General features: G+C 43.0%; 1 protein-coding gene and 1 long non-coding RNA gene across 4 annotated transcripts in view; one reads left to right on the top strand and one right to left on the bottom strand.

Moving 5' to 3' along the window:
- The window catches only part of UNC13C (unc-13 homolog C), a 793,844-nt gene that overhangs the window by 568,863 nt on the left and 200,200 nt on the right, over positions 1–24,781 (top strand). The window lies entirely within an intron of this gene.
- Positions 830–24,646, bottom strand: LOC120985789. Its single transcript, XR_005775580.1, has 3 exons — positions 24,632–24,646; positions 17,639–17,643; positions 830–1,022 (listed from the first exon to the last, which is right to left on the bottom strand). It is a non-coding gene; the product is annotated as an uncharacterized LOC120985789 (long non-coding RNA).

Genomic DNA, 24,781 nt, shown 5'->3' with positions numbered 1-24,781 from the left:
GTCTCAATTTTTTACATCACAGAAACCTGACATTTTAACAGGGGTGTGTAGACTTTTTATATCCACTGTATATAATTGAAGAACATTTGAGGGTTAGTTTTACTCTCTTTGGCAATTAATCTCTCGGTCTCTAGTTTGCTTTTATTAGTTTTTTTTACATATTCAATTTTTTTTAGTGCTTCCTCACTACCCTCGTTTTAGTGATTTAATGCTTTCTTTTTGTCATTTGCCTTCTTAACAATTATATTTATCGACATTGGTTTCTTTTTGTTCCTTAACCTTTTATTCCCATAAGGTATCTACCTTTCACAATTAGATTTTAGGATGCTTTTAAAAATATCCCATTTTGTGGCTGTATTTTTATTTTCAGGACTTTGTCCCAGTTATGGCCTCTCTTAGTTTGCAAAATTTTGCCTTTTTGAAGTTTGGTATTTTTGTTCCTCCCTGAAGAAACACTCTTTTGAATGATAATTGGAAGGTTATTACTTTATGGTAACTATTTCCTAGGTGTTCCCCAACCTTCACATCTGTTGTTCTATCAGGTCTATTGGTTAATACTAAGTCTAGTATGGCCGTCCCTCTAGTCGGGTCCTGAACCAGTTGGGAAAGGTAATTGTCTTTGGTTATTGCCAAGAACCTGTTTCCTTTATGAGATGTGCAGTTTTCAGTTTTCCAGTCTATATCTGGGTAATTGAAGTCCCCCATAATAACAACCTCATTATGATTTGCCGCCTCGTCTATCTCATTTAGTAGTAGATTTTCTGTGGACTCTGGTATATTAGGTGGTTTATAATAAACTCCTATTAATAATTTATTATTGTTTCCATGTATTTCTATCCACAGTGACTCCACATGTTCATGTCCCTCACTTATATCTTCTCGGACTGTGGGCTTTAGACAGGACTTTACATAAAGGCAGACCCCTCCCCCTCTCTGATTTTGGCAATCTTTTCTAAACAGACTCTAAACCTGTACATTAACTGCCCAGTCATAGCTATCATCCAGCCATGTCTCAGTTATTCCTACTATGTCATAGTCCTCCACACATCACTAATTCCAGTTCCCCAGTTTTATTAGTCAGGCTTTTGGCATTAGTATACATACATTTAAGAGGTTTATGTATATTTTTTACCCTACACCTTTCCTTATGAACTGTTCTAGTCCCTCCATTCATTCCTCCCCCAGTCCCATTACCTTGCCCTTGGTCTCTATCTGCACTATCTTCCCCTCCTATAATGTAATTACCCTCCCCCCCAGTCCCTAGTTTAAACACTCCTCCAACCTTCTAGCCATCTTCTCCTTCAACACAGCTGCCCCTTCACCATTGAGGTGCAGCCCATCCCTACGATAGAGCCTGTAGCCGAGAGAGAAGTTCTCCAGGAACCCAAACCCCTCCTTCCTACACCAGTTCTTGAGCCACTTGTTTACCTCCCTAATCTCCCGCTGCCTTTCTTGTGTGGCTCGTGGTACCAGCAGTATTTCGGAAAATACAACTTTTGAGGTCCTTGCCCTAAGCTTTTGACCTAAATCCCTAAAATCTTTTTTAAGGACGCTCCACCTACCACTAACTTTGTCATTGGTTCTGATATGGACCATGACCACTGGATCTTCTCCAGCCCCTCCCAGTAATCTTTCAACCCGATCTGCGATGTGTCAAACTCGAGCGCCAGGAAGACAACACACCGTTCGACGATCCCGGTCTTTGTGACAGATTGCCCTATCTGTACCCCTAATAATTAAGTCTCCCACTATCAGCACCTGTCTGGCCTGCCCTGCTTTCCTAGTCCACTGCTTACTGGAGCCGACATTCCCCTGACTGGCAGAGGAAGTGTCCGGCTGCAGCAGTGCTCTCTCTGAACTGACATCTTCCTCATCTGCCAACCTTGCAAACTTGTTGGGGTGTGTCAGATCAGGGCTAGCCTCCCTGGCACTCTCCCCTCTACCCCGCTTTCTAACTGTTACCCAGCTAGCTACCTCAGCCTCCTCGCTACCAACCCCCCCCCCCCATTTACCCCAAAGAGTGCTTCCTCAGTGGGCAGCAAACTTTTGTTCAAATTGTCAACGCTTCTCAGTGTTGAAACTCGCCTGTTTAGATACTCGGCAATTTGCTTATATTTTTAACAAATATATGCACCCTCAAACGGCTGTTCCAGGACTGCATACATTAGACAAAAGTGCACCTCTTAATCCCCTAGACAATAATAATTCCCAATTTGTGCCCCTCATAGTAATGATACCCACATGTGTGCCCCCTATACAGTAATATTGTCCATTTGTGCCCACGAATGAGTATAATGCCCAGGGTTTATGTTTATAATGCAATAGTGCCCCTTTGCCCCCCCATCCTAAAAAGTAAGAATGCATCCTAAAAATTAACAAAGGTGTGGGGATACAACAGAGGTTGTTATTACTGCTATTATAGGGGATGTTATTAATAATACACTATTTTGTCTATTGAAAGTGGGTATGAGCACACCGTCCTACACTCTTGAATAGGCTACTTTCACATTAGCGTTTTATTTTTCCAGTATTGAGTTCCGTCAAAGGGGCTTAATACCAGAAAAAAAACGCTTCAGTTGTGTCCCTATTCATTGTTAATGGGGACAAAACTGAACTGAACAGAATGGAATGCTCCAAAATGCATTCCGTTCTACAGTATTTAGTTGTGTTCCCATAAAGGAGAGCAAACCGCAACTTGGTGTAGTTTGCTTTCCGTCCTGGGATGCGGAGCAAGACGGATCCGGCATGACCCCCAATGCAAGTTAATGAGGAAGGATCCGTTTTATCTGACACAATCTGCCATAAATAGAAAACGGAGCTGTCCTCAATTGACTTTCAATGGAGTTCATGACGCATCCATCTTGACAATGTTAAAGATAATACAACCGGATCCGTTCATAACAGTTGTATTATCAGTAACGGAAGCGTTTTCGCTGAATCCTGCCAGATCTAGTAAAAACACTAGTGTGAAAGTAGCCTCAGTTAGACCTCAGATCAGAGAAAAATATTAAAAATTAAACCTCAGACCAGACAACTAATTCTGCTGCATATACCATATGCCTGTTCCCTTGGCTTCTCTTCAGCTCTGGGCAGCATAGTCCTTGGTCCTGATGTCAGGGCATTGTGTGTGGCACTGTACATGCTGATGTTGGCTAGCATTGGGACCCAACATATCTTACAGCATTAGCACCCAACCAGAAGAGGAACCAAGATGATACTGTAAGTATACTTTCATGATGGTCTTCCCTTATGGAGGGAGTCTACCTTTCACTGCTTTTCAGCTGCCCGTCTGCTCATTGCCATGTCCAAGCAGCTAAACAGCAGTGTTGAAGAAGGGGGCGCTTTTGAGGATGGGGATCCTTGACAATTGTCCAACTGTTTTGCTTATTGGTTGATAGGAAATGGCAAAGGAATTAGCAACATTTTCCCAATCTATTAAGACATGGTTCAGCAACCTCCGGTCCTCCAGCTGTTTTGAAACTACAACTCCCACCATCCACACTTCCTTGGCTGTTTTTTGAACTCCCACAGAAATGAATGCAGCATGACAGGAGTTGTCGTTTCACAACAGCTGGAGTGACAGAGGTTGCTGATCTCTGTACTAAGACATGCATTCATCTTCGTTTACAGTGGGGACGAGAATATCTCCTGTTTACTTGTTTCATTCACTTCTAGGTTTAGTGCTTTTCAAATGAAATGAGTGCCTATTTTTGTCTTTGCAAGTCATATTGATGCTGAATGTCATTATCACTTCTTTTAGCACACATCTATAATTAGATCAAATAACCCTATATCATCATTTATTATATTAAGCTGTCACCAGGTGAAATTCATACATCTAACAAGTGCAAAGAAGAGGTGAGCATAAGTACCTAACAGCTCCAGTATATTATACACATAAGAAAGACATCACTGAGTCACTGGAAAATAGCAAATGGAAACATAAAGTCATTACAACATTCAAGGTCCCTATGAAGTCCTAGTGACAGTCTTTTGTATCTCACTCTTTGTCATTAAGACTGAGCTACATGGTATCTAAAATGCACAATGTCAAATGTAATAAATAGTGTTGGTCGTGTAGAACACTTCCCGATGCTCTACAGAGCACCCAAGCACAATGGACGTCAGTGGGAGAACCCGGGCATTAAACCAGGCACCCCCTCCTCTGAAGAGGGGAGGATGTCAGGACTCTGGTTTGGTTTAGGAGTCCCTGCTCTGACTCCATATACAGTTATGTCCGTATATGGAATCAGTGCTTGGGGACACCCAGTGTATCTAATTTAGCCTCCATTTCTGAAAAGTTTCTGGTGGGATTCAAACTCACAACTTTCTACATTACTGTCCAGAATGTTAACCACTACACTGTAGAGCTGCAAAGCCAGCTGCTTAAAATAATAAAATAAGATATGAGACTTCTGCTGTATAGGACTACTTGCTGTATAAGTATTCCTATACAGCAGAAGTCCCATATATTTTTTTTATTTTTTTTGGTATATATAATATAATATAATAAGTGGCCATGCAGCTCTACAGTATAGTGGTTAACATTCTGGGCTGTAATGTAGAAGGTTGTGAGTTTGAATCCCACCAGTAACTTTTCAGAAATTTAATTTAAATATATATATATATATATATAAGTTTTTAGCCATAATATATTTACTTATATTACATATATTTAGAATATATAATATATGTAAATATATTATGGCTAAAACATCAGTAGTAGTTTCCCACATATTATGCATTCATATATGTCAGAAGTATGATTTTATATATATATATATATATATATATATATATATATATATATATTTTGTAATTAGTAATTATATATATATATATATATATATATATAATATATACACTCACCTAAAGAATTATTAGGAACACCTGTTCTATTTCTCATTAATGCAATTATCTAGTCAACCAATCACATGGCAGTTGCTTCAATGCATTTAGGGGGGTGGTCCTGGTCAAGACAATCTCCTGAACTCCAAACTGAATGTCAGAATGGGAAAGAAAGGTGATTTAAGCAATTTTGAGCGTGGCATGGTTGTTGGTGCCAGACGGGCCGGTCTGAGTATTTCACAATCTGCTCAGTTACTGGGATTTTCACGCACAACCATTTCTAGGGTTTACAAAGAATGGTGTGAAAAGGGAAAAACATCCAGTATGCGGCAGTCCTGTGGGCAAAAATGCCTTGTGGATGCTAGAGGTCAGAGGAGAATGGGCCAACTGATTCAAGCTGATAGAAGAGCAACATTGACTGAAATAACCACTCGTTACAACCGAGGTATGCAGCAAAGCATTTGTGAAGCCACAACACGCACAACCTTGAGGCGGATGGGCTACAACAGCAGAAGACCCCACCGGGTACCACTCATCACCACTACAAATAGGAAAAAGAAGCACTATTTGCACAAGCTCACTAAAATTGGACTGTTGAAGACTGGAAAAATGTTGCCTGGTCTGATGAGTCTCGATTTCTGTTGAGACATTCAAATGGTAGAGTCCGAATTTGGCGTAAACAGAATGAGAACATGTATCCATCCTCTGATGGCAACTTCCAGCAGGATAATGCACCATGTCACAAAGCTCGAATCATTTCAAATTGGTTTCTTGATCATGACAATGAGTTCACTGTACTAAAATGGCCCCCACAGTCACCAGATCTCAACCCAATAGAGCATCTTTGGGATGTGGTGGAACGGGAGCTTCGTGCCCTGGATGTGCATCCCTCAAATCTCCATCAACTGCAAGATGCTATCCTATCAATATGGGCCAACATTTCTAAAGGATGCTATCAGCACCTTGTTGAATCAACGCCACGTAGAATTAAGGCAGTTCTGAAGGCAAAAGGGGGTCCAACACCATATTAGTATGTAGAATATATGTAAGCCCACCCAGGATTGATTTTGTCCCCTGAAGGCTTCCATACACAATGCGGTGACGTCACACGCCAAGTTCCCGAACTTCAACTGGGGTTCCCTCGCGTGAGTGATTCGCTGCCGGCCGGAGCACCACCTACGCTAGAGGTTGAGCCTGAAGTTACCTGGATACCAACTTCTCTGATCTAACAAGAAGAACACTCCACGGACACATTGCCTGTCAAAGAAGGTAATCACTTTGAACATTAATGTGAATATCCCTTCTCTCATATATCCACCCACCACTCCAAACCCTTGCTCGTATCAGAATCAGCGCAGGTTCCTATTCTGATTTATATTTAAATCGGACCTTGGTAATACCATATTAGTATGGTGTTCCTAATAATTCTTTAGGTGAGTGTATATATATATATTTAAAAAAATAGAGCAGAACTCCGGTATAGTAAAAAAAGAAAACTGTTTATTCACCCCGTGTTGACGTGACGTTTCAGCTCCAACATGAAGCATTTCTCAAGCCTAGTGAAAAAAGAAAACTGTTTATTCACCCAGCCTTGAGAAAGGCTTCATGTTGGAGCCGAAACGTCGCGTCACCACTGGGTGAATAAACAGTTTTCTTTTTTCACTATACCGGAGTGCTGCTCTATTTTTTATTTTTCTTATCCTGGGACGCTTTTCCTATTGGAGCTTGCACCCAATCTTCAAATCTAAAGGTTGGTGCTGCCATTCATTGCATTTTATATACACTGCTCAAAAAAATAAAGGGAACACAAAAATAACACATCCTAGATCTGAATTAATTAAATATTCTTCTGAAATACTTTGTTCTTTACATAGTTGAATGTGCTGACAACAAAATCACACAAAAATTAAGAAATGGAAATCAAATTTTTCAACCCATGGAGGTCTGGATTTGGAGTCACACTCAAAATTAAAGTGGAAAAACACACTACAGGCTGATCCAACTTTGATGTAATGTCCTTAAAACAAGTCAAAATGAGGCTCAGTAGTGTGTGTGGCCTCCACGTGCCTGTATGACCTCCCTACAATGCCTGTGCATGCTCCTGATGAGGTGGCGGACGGTCTCCTGAGGGATCTCCTCCCAGACCTGGACTAAAGCATCTGCCAACTCCTGGACAGTCTGTGGTGCAACATGACGTTGGTAGATAGAGCGAGACATGATGTCCCAGATGTGCTCAATTGGATTCAGGTCTGGGGAACGGGCAGGCCAGTCCATAGCATCAATGCCTTCGTCTTGCAGGAACTGCTGACACACTCCAGCCACATGAGGTCTAGCATTGTCTTGCATTAGGAGGAACCCAGGGCCAACCGCACCAGCATATGGTCTCACAAGGGGTCTGAGGATCTCATCTCGGTACCTAATGGCAGTCAGGCTACCTCTGGTGAGCACATGGAGGGCTGTACGGCCCTCCAAAGAAATGCCACCCCACACCATTACTGACCCAATGCCAAACCGGTCATGCTGGAGGATGTTGCAGGCAGCAGAACGTTCTCCACGGCATCTCAAGACTCTGTCACGTCTGTCACATGTGCTCAGTGGGAACCTGCTTTCATCTGTGAAGAGCACAGGGCGCCAGTGGCGAATTTGCCAATCTTGGTGTTCTCTGGCAAATGCCAAACGTCCTGCACGGTGTTGGGCTGTAAGCACAACCCCCCACCTGTGGACGTCGGGCTCTCATACCACCCTCATAGAGTCTGTTTCTGACCGTTTGAGCAGACACATGCACATTTGTGGCCTGCTGGAGGTCATTTTGCAGGGCTCTGGCAGTGCTCCTCCTGTTCCTCCTTGCACAAAGGCGGAGGTAGCGGTCCTGCTGCTGGGTTGTTGCCCTCCTACGGCCTCCTCCACGTCTCCTGATGTACTGGCCTGTCTCCTGGTAGCGCCTCCATGCTCTGGACACTACGCTGACAGACACAGTAAACCTTCTTGCCACAGCTCGCATTGATGTGCCATCCTGGATAAGCTGCACTACCTGAGCCACTTGTGTGGGTTGTAGACTCCGTCTCATGCTACCACTAGAGTAAAAGCACCGCCAGCATTCAAAAGTGACCAAAACATCAGCCAGGAAGCATAGGAACTGAGAAGTGGTCTGTGATCACCACTTGCAGAACCACTCCTTTATTGGGGGTGTCTTGCTAATTGCCTATAATTTCCACCTTTTGTCTATCCCATTTGCACAACAGCATGTGAAATTGATTGTCACTCAGTGTTGCTTCCTAAGTGGACAGTTTGATTTCACAGAAGTGTGATTGACTTGGAGTTACATTGTGTTGTTTAAGTGTTCCCTTTATTTTTTTGAGCAGTGTATATATATATATATATATACACAGTAGGATGCGAAAGTTTGGGAAACTTTGTTAATCGTCATGATTTTCCTGTATAAATCGTTGGTTGTTACGATAAAAAATGTCAGTTAAATATATCATATAGGAGACACACACAGTGATTTTTGAGAAGTGAAATGAAGTTTATTGAATTTATAGAAAGTGTGCTATAATTGTTTAAACAAAATTAGGCAAGTGCATAAATTTGGGCACTGTTGTCATTTTATTGATTCTAAAACCTTTAGAACTAATTATTGGAACTCAAATTGGCTTGGTAAGCTCAGTGACCCCTGACCTACATACACAGGTGAATCCAATTATGAGAAAGAGTATTTCGCTGATGCAAAACAGGCCTACTTCTCATCTCTCATATCTTCCCTGTCCCACAGCCCTAAACAACTTTTTAGCACTTTTAACTCCCTTCTCTATCCCCCAGCGCCCCCACCCTCTCCTCTCTTCTCAGCTGAGGACTTTGCCAAATATTTCAAACAAAAGATAGTCAACATCAGAGAAAGCTTTACTACACAGTCCCCACAGACCCTCTACACAACTTCTCAGTCCTCTTCTCCCAAAACCCACTTCTCCACCATTACAGAAGAAAAACTATCCACTCTACTCTCCAAATCTCATCTGACCACCTGTGCACTTGACCCAATCCCATCCCACCTCATCCCTAACCTCACCACAGTGTTTATCCCAGCCCTAACTAATCTCTTCAACATATCACTAAACTCTGGTGTCTTCCCCTCTGCTTTCAAACATGCTACCATTACACCCATCCTCAAAAAGCCTTCACTTGACCCATCTTCCTTGTCCAGTTATCGCCCCATATCGCTTCTTCCGTATGCCTCAAAGCTACTTGAACAACATGTCCATTCTGAACTGTCCTCCCACCTCTCCTCCTGCTCCCTCTTTGACTGCCTACAATCTGGTTTCCGACCCCACCACTCGACCGAGACTGCCCTTACCAAAGTCACCAATGACCTACTGACAGCCAAAACCAAGAAACTCTGTCCTCCTTCTCCTTGACCTGTCCTCTGCCTTCGACATTGTTGACCACTCCCTTCTGTTGAAAACTCTCTCATCTCTTGGAATCACTGATCTGGCCCTCTCCTGGATCACATCATACCTCACAGACCGGACGTTTAGCGTTTCCCACTCCCGCACCACCTCCTCGTCTCATTCCCTCTCTGTTGGTGTCCTGCAAGGCTCTGTCCTAGGACCCCTGCTCTTCTCTATCTACACTTTTGGCCTGGGACAGCTCATAGAGTCCCATGGCTTTCAGTATCACTCCTACGCTGACGACACACAAATCTACCTCTCTGGTCCAGACATCACCACCTTACTATCAAGAATCCCACAATGTCTATCTTCTATATCATCCTTCTTCGCCTCTCGCTTTCTAAAACTTAACATGGATAAGACATAATTCATAATCTTTCCCCCATCTTGTTCAACCCCCCCAACAGACTTATCTATCATGATCAATGGCTGCACACTCTCCCCAGTCAACAAAGCCCGCTGCCTTGGAGTGACCTTGGATTCTGCCCTTTCCTTCCGACCGCATATCCAAGCCCTTTCCACCACCTGCCGCCTCCAACTCAAAAACATCTCCCGCATCCGTGCTTTCCTTAACTTTGAATCTGCGAAAATGCTTGTACATGCCCTCATTATCTCCCGCCTAGACTACTGCAACATTCTCCTCTGTGGCCTTCCATCTAGCACTCTCGCACCCCTTCAATCTATCCTCAACTCTGCTGCCCGACTAATCCACCTCTCACCCTATTACTCCTCTGCCTCTCCCCTTTGCCAATCCCTTCACTGGCTCCCCATTGCCCAACAAATTCACTTCAAAGTACTAAAAAATACATACAAGGCCATCCATAACATGTCCCCTCCCTACATCTCTGAGCTACTTTCCCGAACACCCCCACACGCACTCTCCGATCCTCACAAGACCTCCTTCTCTCCTCTCCTCTTATCGCCTCCTCCCACAATCGCCTCCAAGATTTCTCCCGTGCATCCCCCATACTCTGGAACTTGCTACCCCAACATATCAGACTCTCACCTACAGTGGAATCCTTCAAAAGAAACCTGAAAACCCACCTCTTCAGACAAGCCTACAACCAGTGACCCTGCTGCCTCTATACCGCCATGACCAACTTAACCTGCACCTACTGTGTCCTTCTCCCATACCATGTAGATTGTAAGCCCTCACGGGCAGGGCCCTCTCCCCTTCTGTACCAGTTTGTAACTCATCTTGTTTATAATTAGTGCAATTGTCTGTATTATGTATGTGCACCCTTATCACATGTACAGCGCTATGGAATGAATGACGCTTTAATAATAAATAATAATAATAATAATAATAATAACATTACAGCCTAGAATATTACCCACTACAGTGTAGAGCTGCGTGGCCATTTGCTTAAAAAAATAATAATATATATATGTATATGAGACTTCTGCTGTATAGGAATACTTATATAGCAAGTATTCCTATATAGCAGAAGTCTCATATATTTTTTATTTTATTATTATTTTTTTGTTAAGAAATTTGCCATGCAGCTCTACAGTGTAGTGTTTAACATTTTGGGCTGTAATGTAGAAGGTTGTGAGTTCAAATCCTGCCAGAAACTTTTCAGAAAAGAGGCTACATTAGATTTAAGTACACTGACTCGAGCATCGGGCTCAAGCATAGCGATCCTTGAGCTGAACACTAGTAATAAATGTATCTTATACAGTTTGATGCCCTGAAATACCGTTTTATAACTACAGTGCTGTCAAAAAGTATTTGCTTCCTTTCCAGTTTCTTCTATCCTTGCAACTTTGTCACATTTGAATGTTTCAGATAGTGTTGAGCTAGAATATTAGAATAGCAAATATTAATCGCAACTTCGTAAATTCGCGAATATTACGAATATATTCGTTATATCGAATATTAGTCATTTTTTAACATCTGAAAACATTTTCATATGGAAAATAAAATGACCAATATTCTAAAAAACGAATATATAGCAATATAGTGAATATATTAGTTATTTAGAATTTTCACATAATTTTTTCCTATCTGTACAGTTGTTCGCATACTCCTCCCCGACAAGCGTCCCCGTCACCATGGGAACGCCTGTGGGTTAGAAAATACCGTCAGATCAGAGCTTTCCCTGAGATCGTGAAAACTCATATCCGATTGTATATTCTAACCCACTTCGTCTTTTAGAATATTACAAATATTTAAAAAACTAAGTTATAGTAATATAGAGAATATTCTAAAAAAACGAAGTTATAGCAATATAGCGAATATTCGTAAAATACACATATAGACTGCAATTTAGCTAATATAGTGAAATAGTATTTTTTCTTAATAGTGTAAATTTTTTCCAAAACTGAAGTTAAGAAGACGCAAAAAAAATTTGAACAAATAATTAAAAATTATAGCACTATATTAGCTAATTTACAGTCTATATGTGTATTTTACGAATATTCATTATATTGCTATAACTTTGTTTTTTAGAATATTCGTAATATTCTAAAAGACGAAGTTATAGCAATATATTGAATATTCGGAAAATACACATATAGACTGTAATTTAGCTAATATAGTGCTATAGTATTTTTTTTTAATCGTGTACATTTTTTCCAAAACTGAAGTTCAGAAGAGGCAAAAATTTTTTTACAAAAAATAAAAATTATAGCACTATATGAGCTAAAGTACAGTGTATATGTGTATTTTATGAATATTCTCTATATTGCTATAACTTTGTTTTTTAGAATGTTACGAATATTCTAAAAAACAAAGTTATAGCAATACAGAGAATATTCGTAAAATACACATATTAGCCTAGCCATAGCCATAGGAAAGTTGCCTTATACAGTTAAAATGAAAATTCGCAATACGCAAATAATTAAATCGCATATTATTTGCGATAAATAGAATAATGACGAATATTTGATTTCGATGAATATAAGACAAATATTCAATCGAATATTTGCGAAATATCGCAAAATCGAATGTGGCGGAACCCACCTCGTCACTGGGCATTGGAGAGGCCTGGCTACCCGCCTCCTTCCTACTGACTATGGCCCCTGGTGAATTTGTACGTGGAATGCAATTTGGGCATGTGGTATTTTGTATTGCTGTGTGTTGTGGACTGTATATATCTTGCCCTGGCTGTAAAGTTTGCTAGGTTACAGGCATGGGTGTTCTGTGCCTCTTCTCCTCCCCCTTTTTCCTGTCCCATTGTTTCTCCAGCAATGTGTTGGGGCGATCCGTTACATCGAATATGGCACCTCCCGCTCATCACTAGTTCCAGATCATCAAACAACTTTTTATATTAGACACTGGTCTTAATAAAGGCCCATAGCTGCCGGTGGTTCCAGCGCCAGTTCTAAATATAAGACAGCTTCCGAGCTGTCTTACATTTAGACCATTTTCTATGCCTAAAACAAGCGTAGACCTGGAGTGAGCGGATAAGAGTCGCAGATAGTGGTGCAACTGACCATTGTGCCGTCATCTGCACCTGGAATACACCTATTTTAGGCATATTTCAGAATAGTAAATGACCCCAAAATTCTGACAAATAATGTTCAGCACCACCTAGCCCTAGGTAAAAAAGTAATTGTGCCCTTAGGTACTAAAATAAGCCAAGTGTGATTACTGACAGGTATGGTTACTGTGCCGTGTCATAAAAATGATGAAAGATTAGACCTGTTTGTAGCTGGCTCAAGTGTAAGCTGATTAGGCACCATCAACAATCATATTCTAATTGGATTTTCTATAATGTCTAATATTGTTACACGAACGGCTGGCTTTAAAGCCTTTATACACATTAAGTTATTGTCGGTCAAACGTACCATTTCCGGTGTGGTTGGTGGACAATGTAATGTGTATGGGAGACTCCTGACTCCATGTTGCGGTGAAGAACGGTGCTGCCATTTAGCCCGCAGCTGCCTTTCATTTAACAATGAAGACTGCACTTTAAGGTCGGTCTTCATGGTTAATGGCTGCGTGACACCTTTAATGCACCTTTAAACAGGGGCTGTTGCTGATATGGGATTTGGCTGGTTAGGTGGGGGGACAATATGCTTATTATTGCTGTTTTTGCCTGTAATCTCCTGCAGGTTATTTGACAGTAAACACAGAATATTAATCAGCTGTGGCAAAACCACTTCTCAAATCGCAGTGCTCTACTTCCCTACAGGTGGGAGCCCTTTTCTGCTATCTGCTTTTCCTTCTTTTCCACATCATCTAATATCTATGAGAATATGATATCAGGAACATCTATCTCCTCCCCTTGCTGACTGTTCTAGGACATGGAGACTTTAAAGGATGATTCAGAAGAAGTTCTGTCAGCAAAAGATGAGTATGGTCTTCATTAAGACCTGGCCCCACATTATGGGTGATCTTGCATTACTGGGTTTCTTAGTTTCACTTTGTAACATGTGCAGCCACCATTTTAGGAAAAACTGATTCGATACCATGAAGTGCGAGGAAATTCGGATTCATTGAAAATCTAAGTTTTCCTAAACTTTAGACCGAATTCCACTTTGAATGCTTGCTTTGCTCAACACTAGAATTATCGGGCATGTTGAATTAACACGTTCAGGACCTTGGACGAGAATGCTCGTCCTAACTTGCAGGTACTTAACGCACTAGGAGGAACAATCTCGTCCTGCAGTAAAACTGTCACTGTGAGTAAACACACAGTTGATAAGAACAGAGCTACTTGTAATTCTCCTTCTCTAGTGCTGAGGAGATCAAAGCTGTGGATTAGCCTGCCATTCCTCCTCAGCTGCAGAGTTAACCCCTTCAGTACTCCTCACACATCCATAGACCTTCCTTAGTGCTATGTTTGGGGAGCTGTGTGACCAGTGAATGTCATTTACAAAATGATCCAAACATGAAGTAGACATATGTGGAATGTAAAGTAAACTATTTTAGGAGGTATTACTATCTGTTTTAAAAGCAGAGAAATAGAAATGTAGAAAATTTAAAAAAATTCTAAATTTTTGGCAAATTTGGCAAATTTTTTATTTTTTTTATAAATAAAAATGAAATATTTTAACTCTAATTTACCACTGTCATGAAGTACAATGTGTGACGAGAAAACAATCTCAGAGTGGCCTGGATAAGTAAAAACTTTCCAAAGTTATTTTCATATAAAGTGACATATGTCAGATTTGCAAAAAATGGCCAGGTCCTTAAGGTGAAAAATGACAGGGTCCTTAAGGGGTTTAAAAGCCTTTTGATCTTAGGGATATAAACAGCAACTGGAGGTGTTTGGCAACAGCTTTCTTGTCTCAGACATAGAAAACCCATACACACTAGGCTGACCACATATGTGTACGGGTTTGTTGTGTGCCTTTGGCTGAATAAGTGTTTGGTCAAGAGTAGAGTTGAGCGGACACCTGGATGTTCGGGTTCAACGGGTTCAGCCGAACTTCGGAAAAAAGTTCGAGTTCGGGACCCGAACTTGACCCCGTACCCGAACCCCATTGAAGTCAATGGGGACCCAAACTTTAGAACACTAAAATGGCTGTAAAAATGTCATAGAAAGGGCTAGAGGGGTTCAAATGGAGTCAAAATGTGGTTAAGAGCATGGCAAGTACTCTGCAAACAAATGTGGATAGGGAAATGACTTTAAATAACATAAAATACATAAAAATAAAAAATAATAATCTTGATCTAGGAGGACCAGGTCCATATGGAGTAGGAGGTGGTGGTGTCGGTGGAAGCGGCGGTGGAGGAGAAGGTAGCCTACACTGGTTTTTTGTTTTAAATTTTATTTTTAAAATTAGGGTACACCCCAAAACATTGGGAAATATAACCTGTGATAACCCCCTCCAGTCATGCTAAACACACGTTCAGACAATACACTGGCTGCAGGGCAGGCCAGCACCTCCAAGGCGTAAAGGGCAAGCTCAGGCCATGTGCCCAATTTGGAGACCCAGAAGTTGAAGGGGGCAGACCCGTCATTCAGTACGTGTAGGCGTGTACATACATACTGCTCCACCATGTTGGTGAAATGCTGCCTCCTGCTAAGACGTTCCATATCAGCTGGTGGTGCTGGTTGTTGTGGCGTGCTGACAAAGCTTTTCCACATTTCGGCCATGCTAACCCTGCCTTCTGAGGTGCTGGCGGGGCCCCAGCTGCATTGGCAACCTCTTCCTCGTCCTTTACCTTTGCCTTGTGCTTCCACTGTGCCCCCGCTGTCAGGTGAAAATGCCACCAGCAGCGCGTCTACCAGCATGCGCTTGTACTCGCGCATCTTATGATCACGCTCCAGTGGCGGAATTAAGGACGGTACATTGTCCTTGTAACGGGGATCCAGCAGCGTGGCCACCCAGTAATCAGCACAAGTTAAAATGTGGGCAACTCGCCGGTCGGAGACACTGCAGCATGTAATCGCTCATGTGTGCCAGGATGCCCAGAGGCAACGAAAAGCTGTCCTCTGTGGGAGGTGTATCGTCTGTGTCCTCTGTATCCCCCCACCCACGCACCAGTGATGGCCATGAGCTGGTCTGGGTGCCACCCTGCTGTGAACATGGTTCCTCCTCCTCCATCTCCTCCTCCTCATTCTCCACCTCCTCATCCTCCAGAATTGTGCCCTGGCTGGACAATTGTGTACCTTGGGTTTGTGGGTGCAGGAACGCACCCTCGGAGCCACTTGGGAATGACTGGCCGGAAACCCTACGAAATGATCCCTCTTCCTCCTCCTCCTCCTCCTGTGCCACATCCTCTTCCATCATCGCCAGGAGCGTTTTTTCAAGGAGGCACAGAAGTGGGATGGTAATGCTGAGAATGGCGTTATCGGCACTGGCCATGTTGGTGGAGTACTCGAAACAGCGCAACAAGGAAAACAGGTCTGGCATGGAGGCCCAGTCATTGGTGGTGAAGTGGTGCTGTTCCGCCGAGCGACTCACTCGTGCGTGCTGCAGCTAAAACTCCACTATCGCCTGCTGCTGCTCGCACAGTCTGGCCAGCATGTGTAAGGTGGAGTTTCACCTTGTGGGCATGTCCATATGAGGCGGTGAGCGGCAAGGCCGAAGTTGCGCTGCAGCGCTGACAGGCGAGCAGCAGCAGGGTGAGAACGCCAAAAGCACGGACAGACGGCCCGCACTTTATGCAGCAGCTCTGACATGTTGGGGTAATTTTTAAGGAATCTCTGCACCACAAAATTCAGCACATGTGCCAGGCAAGGGATGTGCATCAAACCGGCTAGTCCCAGAGCTAATACGAGATTTCGCCCATTATCGCACACCACCAGGCCGGGCTTGAGGCTCACTGGCACAAACTACTCATTGGTCTGTTGTTCAAGGCCCGTCCACAGCTCCTGCGCGGTGTGGGGTTTGTCCCCCAAACAGATAAGTTTTAAAACTGCCTGCTGTCGTTTACCCCTGGCTGTGCTGAAGTTGGTGGTGAAGGTGTTACGCTGACCGGATGAGGAGCTGGTAGAGGATGAGGAAGCAGAGTAGGAGGAGGAAGCAACAGTAGGCAAACTGAAGTGCCCTGCAATCCTCAATGGTGGAAGGACATGCGCCAAACTGCTATCCGCCTCAGGCCCAGCCGCCACTGCATTTACCCAGTGTGCTGTTATGGAGATATAACGGCCCTGACCGTGCTTACTGGTCCACGTATCCGTAGTCAGGTGCACCTTGCCACAGTTGGCGTTGCGCAGTGCACACCTGATTTTGTCCCCTACTTGGTTGTGAAGGGAAGGGATGGCTTGCCTTGAAAAGTAGTGGCGGCTGGGCACGACATACTGTGGGACAGCCACCGCCATATGGACTTTAAAACTCTCTGTCTCCACCAGATGGAATGACAGCATTTCAAAGGCAAGTAATTTAGAAATGCTGGCATTCAGGGCTAGGGATCGCGGGTGGGTAGGGTGGTACTTCCTCTTCCTCTCCAACGTTTGGGATATGGAGAGCTGAACGCTTCCGTGTGACATTGTGGAGATGCTTGGTGACCCAGGTGTTGGTGTTGCTGGCAGATCCTCTGTTTGTGGGGTGCCAGGTGGCACTGTCACTCCAGAGGTGGATGAAGAGGCCGCGACTGCAGCAGAAGAGGAAGCAGGAGGAGCCAGAGACCTTTCTTGGTTTTTGAGGTGTCTACTCCACTGCAGCTCATGCTTTGCACTTAAATGCCTGGTCATGCAGGTTGTGCTCAGGTTGAGAACGTTTATGCCTCGCTTCAGTCTCTGATTGCACAGAGTGCAAACCACTCGTGTCTTGTCGTCAGCACATTGTCTGAAGAACTGCCACGCCAGGGAACTCCTTGGAGCTGGCTTTGGTGTGCTCGGTCCCTTTCTGCAGTGGGCAGTAGGAGGCGTACTCTCTAGAGGACGGCCGCTCCGCTTTTGCACCCTGCTACATCTTCTGCTGTGATGGTGGCTCTGTGTGACCACCACCTCTTCCTCCGAACTACATCGGTCACTCGCATGACCTTGATCCCATGTGAGGTCGAGGACCTCATCGTCCTCCACATCATCTTCCACCCAGTTTTCACCCCTGACTTCCTTGTCGGTCTGCACACTTTCGAAAGCCCCAGAGGTTGGCACCTGTGTTTCGTCATCTTCCGAGACGTGTTGTGATAGTCCTCCCATGTACTCATCTTGAAAAAATAAGTGGTTGGGCATCGGTGGGCATCGGTGCACTCAATCTCTTCCACTTCTGGGGCAGGGCTAGGTGGATGGCCCTGGGAAACCCTGTTAACAGAGTCATCAAAAAGCAGAAGAGACTGCAGCATGACTTGGGGCTCAGACTGCTTGGCTGATTTGCAAGGGGGTGAGGTGAAAGACTGATGGACATCGGCTGCAGGTGCCAACTGTGGTCTTTAAGCAGGAGACTGGGTGGGAGATAATGTGAAGGAACTGGATCCACTGTCAGCAACTCAATCTACTATCTCCTGTACTTGTTCAGGCCTCACCATTCGTAGAGCAGCATTAGGCCCGACCAAATACTGCTGCAGGTTTTGTCGCCTACTCGCATCTGAGGAAGGTGTTTCACTTGTGCGTGTAGCTGGCACAGATCGACCATGTCCTCTCTCTGCAACAGGAGCTCCACCAGTAGTACCACGACCTGGGCCACGTCCCTTATTTGATGCTCTCCTCATATTTTTTAAATTTAGGATCTTGCCCTAAATGGGTGTTTAATTAATAGTAGTATAGAACGACAGTATGTAAAGGGTGTATCTCACACGGCCTGAACCAGACTAGGCCTCAATAAAAGATTTTTATGCCCAAAATGGCTGTCTTTCAAAAGCCTAATTCAAACCCCTGTATGTAAAGGTAGTATCTCAGAGGGCCTGAACCTCTGTAGGCCTGAAGTAAATATATGTTTGCACAAAAAGGCTGTATTTCAAATGGCTGTATTTCAAATGCCTAATTCAAACCCCTGTATGTAGAGGTGGTATCTCAGAGGGCCTGAACCTTTGTAGGCCTGCAGTAAATATATCTTTGCACAAAATGGCTGTATTTCAAATGCCTAATTCAAACCCCTGTATATAGAGGTGGTATCTCACAGGGCCTGAACCTCTGTAGGCCTGAAGTAAATATATCTTTGCACAAAAAGGCTGTATTTCAAATGCCTAATTCAAACCCCTGTATGTAGAGGTAGTATCTCAGAGGGCCTGAACCTCTGTAGGCCTGCAGTAAATATATCTTTGCACAAAATGGCTGTATTTGAAATGGCTGTATTTGAAATGCCTAATTCAAACCCCTGTATGTAGAGGTAGTATCTCACAGGGCCTGAACCAGTGTAGGCCTGCAGTAAATATATATTTGCACAAAATGGCTGTATTTCAAATGGCTGTATTTCAAAAGCCTAATTCAAACCCCTGTATGTAGAGGTAGTATCTCAGAAGGCCTGAACCTCTGTAGGCCTTAAGTAAATATATCTTTGCACAAAAAGGCTGTATTTCAAATGGCTGTATTTAAAATGCCTAATTCAAACCCCTGTATGTAGAGATAGTATCTCAGAGGGCCTGAACCTCTGTAGGCCTGAAGTAAATATATCTTTGCACAAAATCGCTGTATTTCAAATGGCTGTATTTCAAATGCCTAATTCAAACCCCTGTATGTAGAGGTAGTATGTCAGATGGCCTGAACCTCTGTAGGCCTGCAGTAAATATATCTTTGCACAAAATGGCTGTATTTCAAATGCCTAATTCAAACCCCTGCATGTAGAGGTGGAATCTCACAGGGCCTGAACCTCTGTAGGCCTGAAGTAAATATATCTTTGCACTAAAAGGCTGTATTTCAAATGCCTAATTTAAACCCCTGTATGTAGAGGTAGTATCTCCGAGGGCCCGAACCTCTGTTGACCTGCAGTAAATATATCTTTGGACAAAATGGCTGTATTTCAAATGCCTAATTCAAACCCCTGTATGTAGAGGTAGTATCTCAGAAGGCCTGAACCTCTGTAGGCCTGAAGTAAATATATCTTTGCACAAAATGGCTGTATTTCAAATGGCTGTATTTCAAATGCCTAATTCAAACCCCTGTATGTAGAGGTAGTATCTCAGAGGGCCTGAACCTCTGTAGGCCTGAAGTAAATATATCTTTGCACAAAAAGGCTGTATTTCAAATGCCTGTATTTCAAATGCCTAATTCAAACCCCTGTATGTAGAGGTATTATCTCAGAGGGCCTGAACCTCTGTAGGCCTGAAGTAAATATATCTTTGCACAACAAGCCTGTATTTCAAATGGCTGTATTTCAAATGCCTAATTCAAACCCCTGTATGTAGAGGTAGTATCTCAGAGGGCCTGAACCTCTGTAGGCCTACAGTAAATGTATCTTTGCACAACAAGCCTGTATTTCAAATGGCTGTATTTCAAATGCCTAATTCAAACCCCTGTATGTAGAGGTAGTATCTCAGAGGGCCTGTACCTCTGTAGGCCTGCAGTAAATATATCTTTGCACAAAATGGCTGTATTTCAAATGGCTGTATTTCAAATGCCTAATTCAAACCCTTGTATGTAGAGGGGGTATCTCACAGGGCCTGAACCAGTGTAGGCCTGAATTCAATATTTGTGCACCAAATTGCGGTATTTAAAATCTCTGAATCTAACCCAAATGTATTAAGGGTGTATCTCACAATGACATCTGCATCAAAGGCTGCCAACTAAATTTTTTGTGACCAAATGAGTGATTGTTTAAAAACTGAATTTGACAGCAGTATATAAGCCTGTAATTTCACACGTGCTGAAGCTGCAAGGCCTGAAAATAGTGTTTTTTGTCAAAAGAGTGTGTTTTTCAAACCCCAGAAAATGATGGGTGTATTTCTACCTTAAATTCCACACTGACTAATACAGATATTGTAGATTGCCAAAAAAGTCATTCTTTGCTAACAGAATATGAAAGCTGAATATATTAAACTTGAATTTAACACTTGCAGATATGGAAAATACTGTTTTTTGAAAGAAATTGTGTGTTTTTAAAACCCCAGAAAATGATGGGTGTATTTCTACCTTAAATTGCACACTGACTAAGGCCTCATGCACACGACCGTTGAGTGCATCCGTGTCCGTGGTTCCGTTTTCCGTTTTTTTTCGCGGACCCATCGACTTTCAATGGGTCCGTGGAAAAATCGGAAAATGCACCGTTTGGCAGCTGCATCCGTGATCCGTGTTTCCTGGCCGTGAAAAAAATATGACCTGTCCTATTTTTTTCACGGTCAACGGTTCGCGAACCCATTCACGTCAATGGGTCCGTGAAAAATCACGGATGCACACAAGATTGTCATCCGCGTCCGTGATCCGTGTCCGTTTTTTCCTATCATTTCAATGGCAAACTTGACTTAGATTTTTTTTTCATTTTTTATGTCCGTGGATACTCCAAAAATCAAGGAAGACCCACGGAAGAAAAAACGGTCACGGATCACGGAACAACGGAAATCCGTTTTGCAGACCGCACAAAAAAACGGTCGTGTGCATGAGGCCTAATACAGATATTGTAGATTGCCAAAAAAGTCTTTTTTTGCTAACAGAATATGAAAACTGTATATATTAAACTTGAATTTAACACTTGCAGATCTGGAAAATACTGTTTTTTGAAAAAAAAATTGTGTGTTTTTAAAACCCCAGAAAATGATGGGTGTATTTCTAGCTTAAATTGCACACTGACTAATCCAGATTTTGTAGATTGCCAAAAAAGTCTTTTTTTGCTAACAGAATATGAAAGCTGTATATATTAAACTTGAATTTAACACTTGCAGATCTGGAAAATACTGTTTTTTGGAGGAAAAAAAAGTGTGTTTTTCAAAACCCAGAAAATGATGGGTGTATTTCTAGCTTAAATTGCACACTGACTAATCCAGATGTTGTAGATTGCCCAAAAAGTCTTTTTTTGCTAACAGAATATGAAAGCTGTATATATTAAACTTGATTTTAACACTTGCAGATCTGGAAAATACATTTTTTTTTTTAAATAGTGTGTTTTTAAAACCCCAGAAAATGATGGGTCTATTTCTACCTTAAATTGCACACTGACTAATCCAGATGTGGTAGTTTTCCCCCCAAAAATGGTGATTTGCAATGTCTCAAAAGCTCAGATGCAGTGCTGGTGCACTGAGCATGCATAACATGGCCGCCGCCGCCACCCACCTAAGGCCTCTTTCACACTTGCGTTGTCCGGATCCGGCATGTACTCCACTTGCCGGAATTACACTCCGGATCCGGAAAAACGCAAGTGTACTGAAAGCATTTGAAGACGGAACCGTCTTCAAAATGCTTTCAGTGTTACTATGGCACCCAGGACGCTATTAAAGTCCTGGCTGCCATAGTAGGAGCGGGGAGCGGGGGAGCGGTATACTTACAGTCCGTGCGGCTCCCGGGGCGCTCCAGAATGACGTCAGAGCGCCCCATGCGCATGGATGACGTTTCCAATGCGATCCATGCGCTTGGGGCGCCCTGACGTCACTCTGGAGCGCCCGGGGAGCCGCATGGACGGTAAGTATGCTGCTCCCCCGCTCCCCGCTACACTTTACCATGGCTGCCAGGACTTTAGCGTCCCGGCAGCCATGGTAACCATTTAGAAAAAGCTAAATGTCGGCTCCGGCAATGCGCCGAAACGACGTTTAGCTTAAGGCCGGATCCGGATCAATGCCTTTCAATGGGCATTAATTCCGTATCCGGCATTGCGGCAAGTGTTCCGGATTTTTGGCCGGAGCAAAAAGCGCAGCATGCTGCGGTATTTTCTCCGGCCAAAAAACGTTCCGTTCCGGAACTGAAGACATCCTGATGCATCCTGAACGGATTTCACTCCATTCAGAATGCATTAGGATAATCCTGATCAGGATTCTTCCGGCATAGAGCCCCGATGACGGAACTCTATGCCGGAAGACAAGAACGCAGGTGTGAAAGAGCCCTAACTAACAGAATTCTAATAGTATTTTTTGGTCAATGAGCTCAGGGCAGGGTAAAACGATAGTGCCCTGCACCCACCCAACTATTTGTCTGTAGATCGCTGAGTTAGATTCTCTCCTATTCTCTCCCTGAAATCACAAGTCCAGCAGCATCCTCTCCCTACACTTGTAACAGCAGAGTGACGTGCAGCGCTACATGAGCCAAGCTTATATAGAGCCTGGGTCACATGCTGCTCTGGCCAATCACAGCCATGCCATTATTAGACATGGCTGTGATGGCCTCTTGGGGCAAGTAGTATGACGCTTGTTGATTGGCTGCTGTGCAGCCTTTCAAAAAGCGCAAAGAAAGCGCCGAAACACAGAACCCGAACTTTTACGAAAATGTTCGGGTTCGGGTCCGGGGTCCAAAAATCCTAAAGTTCGGTACGAACTCGAACTTTACAGTTCGGGTTCGCTCAACCCTAATCAAGAGCTATTGAAGGTGTTTAGGAGGCACTTTTATATTCATGTAGCTTCTGTACAATCCAGGGCTGTGACCATTCTTTTAAACTTAAAGCTAGGATGCTCAATTAATTTTTCTTCTAGCTTTGTTTTCCAAATACGCTAAGAGCATTATGCCATAGCCTTTGAAGTTAAAAGTGCAGTACAAACAAAAAGCATTACAAAAGCTAGACCTTTTATCTGTGTTAGATGAAAAGATTTAAGGTGATAACATAGTGGGGAGGGACCCTCAAGACATTCAATAGTGCAAATTCCTCAGTGAATGTTTATTGACTTTATTCCACGTGATAAATGTGCAGAATTATCATTTATGCAGTCAAATACAGTATAACTATACTGGCAAATTCTGCAGCTGCATTCTTTATTGATACATGCAACACAAGATATGAAAATATTTTAAGGACTATAAACTATGGGGGTCATTTATTAAGGTGCCAGTCCTAATAAGCCCCTGTGATGGTAGTGGATCCGCCGAAGTTATGAAGAGGTGCCGGTCTCTACATAACCTCAGTACATCCAGTGCTGGTCTAAATGTAAGACAGCTTCCTTGCTGGCTTACATTTAGACCATTTTCTATGCCTAAAAGTCACAGACTGTGGCGCAAATAACCTTTGCACCGCCATCTGCACCAGAAATACACCTAATATAGACGTATATCTGATTGTAAATGACCCCCTGTGTTTTTGTAAATTTATATTGATTTAGAGATGAGTGAATTTATAAAAATTTGCTTCAGGTCCCATTCTTCTGAATCGATTTGATGTGATTTGATGTGGGAACAAATCAATTCTACCTGAATTGATAGTGCTTCAAACACCTGGAAAACTCTTTTTCTTTTTTCTATCTCTCTCTCTCTCTCTATTTTTCTCTGCCTCTCTCTCCTCAAGAACTTTCCTGAACTGAATCTCACAAAAATCTGATTTTAACATATTATTATATTTTTTTTTATTTGAGTCAATTTTTGACACTTAAGAATTGATTTGCTCCTATCTAGCTTAGAACCTTTAGAATTATAAATGTGTAGTTATTTTGTATACTTATCTGCTCCCCGCTGCAAGTATAAGGCCCCTTTCACACGGGCGAGTTTTCAGCGCGGGTGCAATGCGTGAAGTGAACGCATTGCACCCGCACTGAATCCGGACCCATTCATTTCTATGGGGCTGTGCACATGAGCGGTGATTTTCACGCATCACTTGTGCGTTGCGTGAAAATCGCAGCATGCTCTATTTTGTTCGTTTTTCACGCAACGCAGGCCCCATAGAAATGAATGGGCCTGCTTTAAAATCGCAAGCATCCGCAAGCAAGTGCGGATGCGGTGCGATTTTTACGCATGGTTGCTAGGAGACGATCGGGATGGAGACCCGATCATTATTATTTTCCCTTATAACATGGTTATAAGGGAAAATAATAGCATTCTTAATACAGAATGCATAGTACAATAGGGCTGGAGGGGTTAAAAAAATAAATAAAAAATTTAACTCACCTTAATCCACTTGTTCGCGCAGCCGGCATCTCTTCTGTCTTCATCTGTGACGTCACAGCGATCATCACATAGTCCGTCACATGATCCATCACCATGGTAAAAGATCATGTGATGGACCATGTGATGAGCGCAGTGACGTCATCAAAGGTCCTATTCCTCAAAGAAGAAGACAGAAGAGATGCCGGCTGCGCGAACAAGTGT

Source organism: Bufo bufo, chromosome 1 (genome assembly GCF_905171765.1).
Source record: "Bufo bufo chromosome 1, aBufBuf1.1, whole genome shotgun sequence".
Lineage (NCBI taxonomy): Eukaryota > Metazoa > Chordata > Amphibia > Anura > Bufonidae > Bufo > Bufo bufo.
Note: the sequence above shows the minus strand (reverse complement) of the source record. Positions and strands in the feature narration are given on the sequence as shown.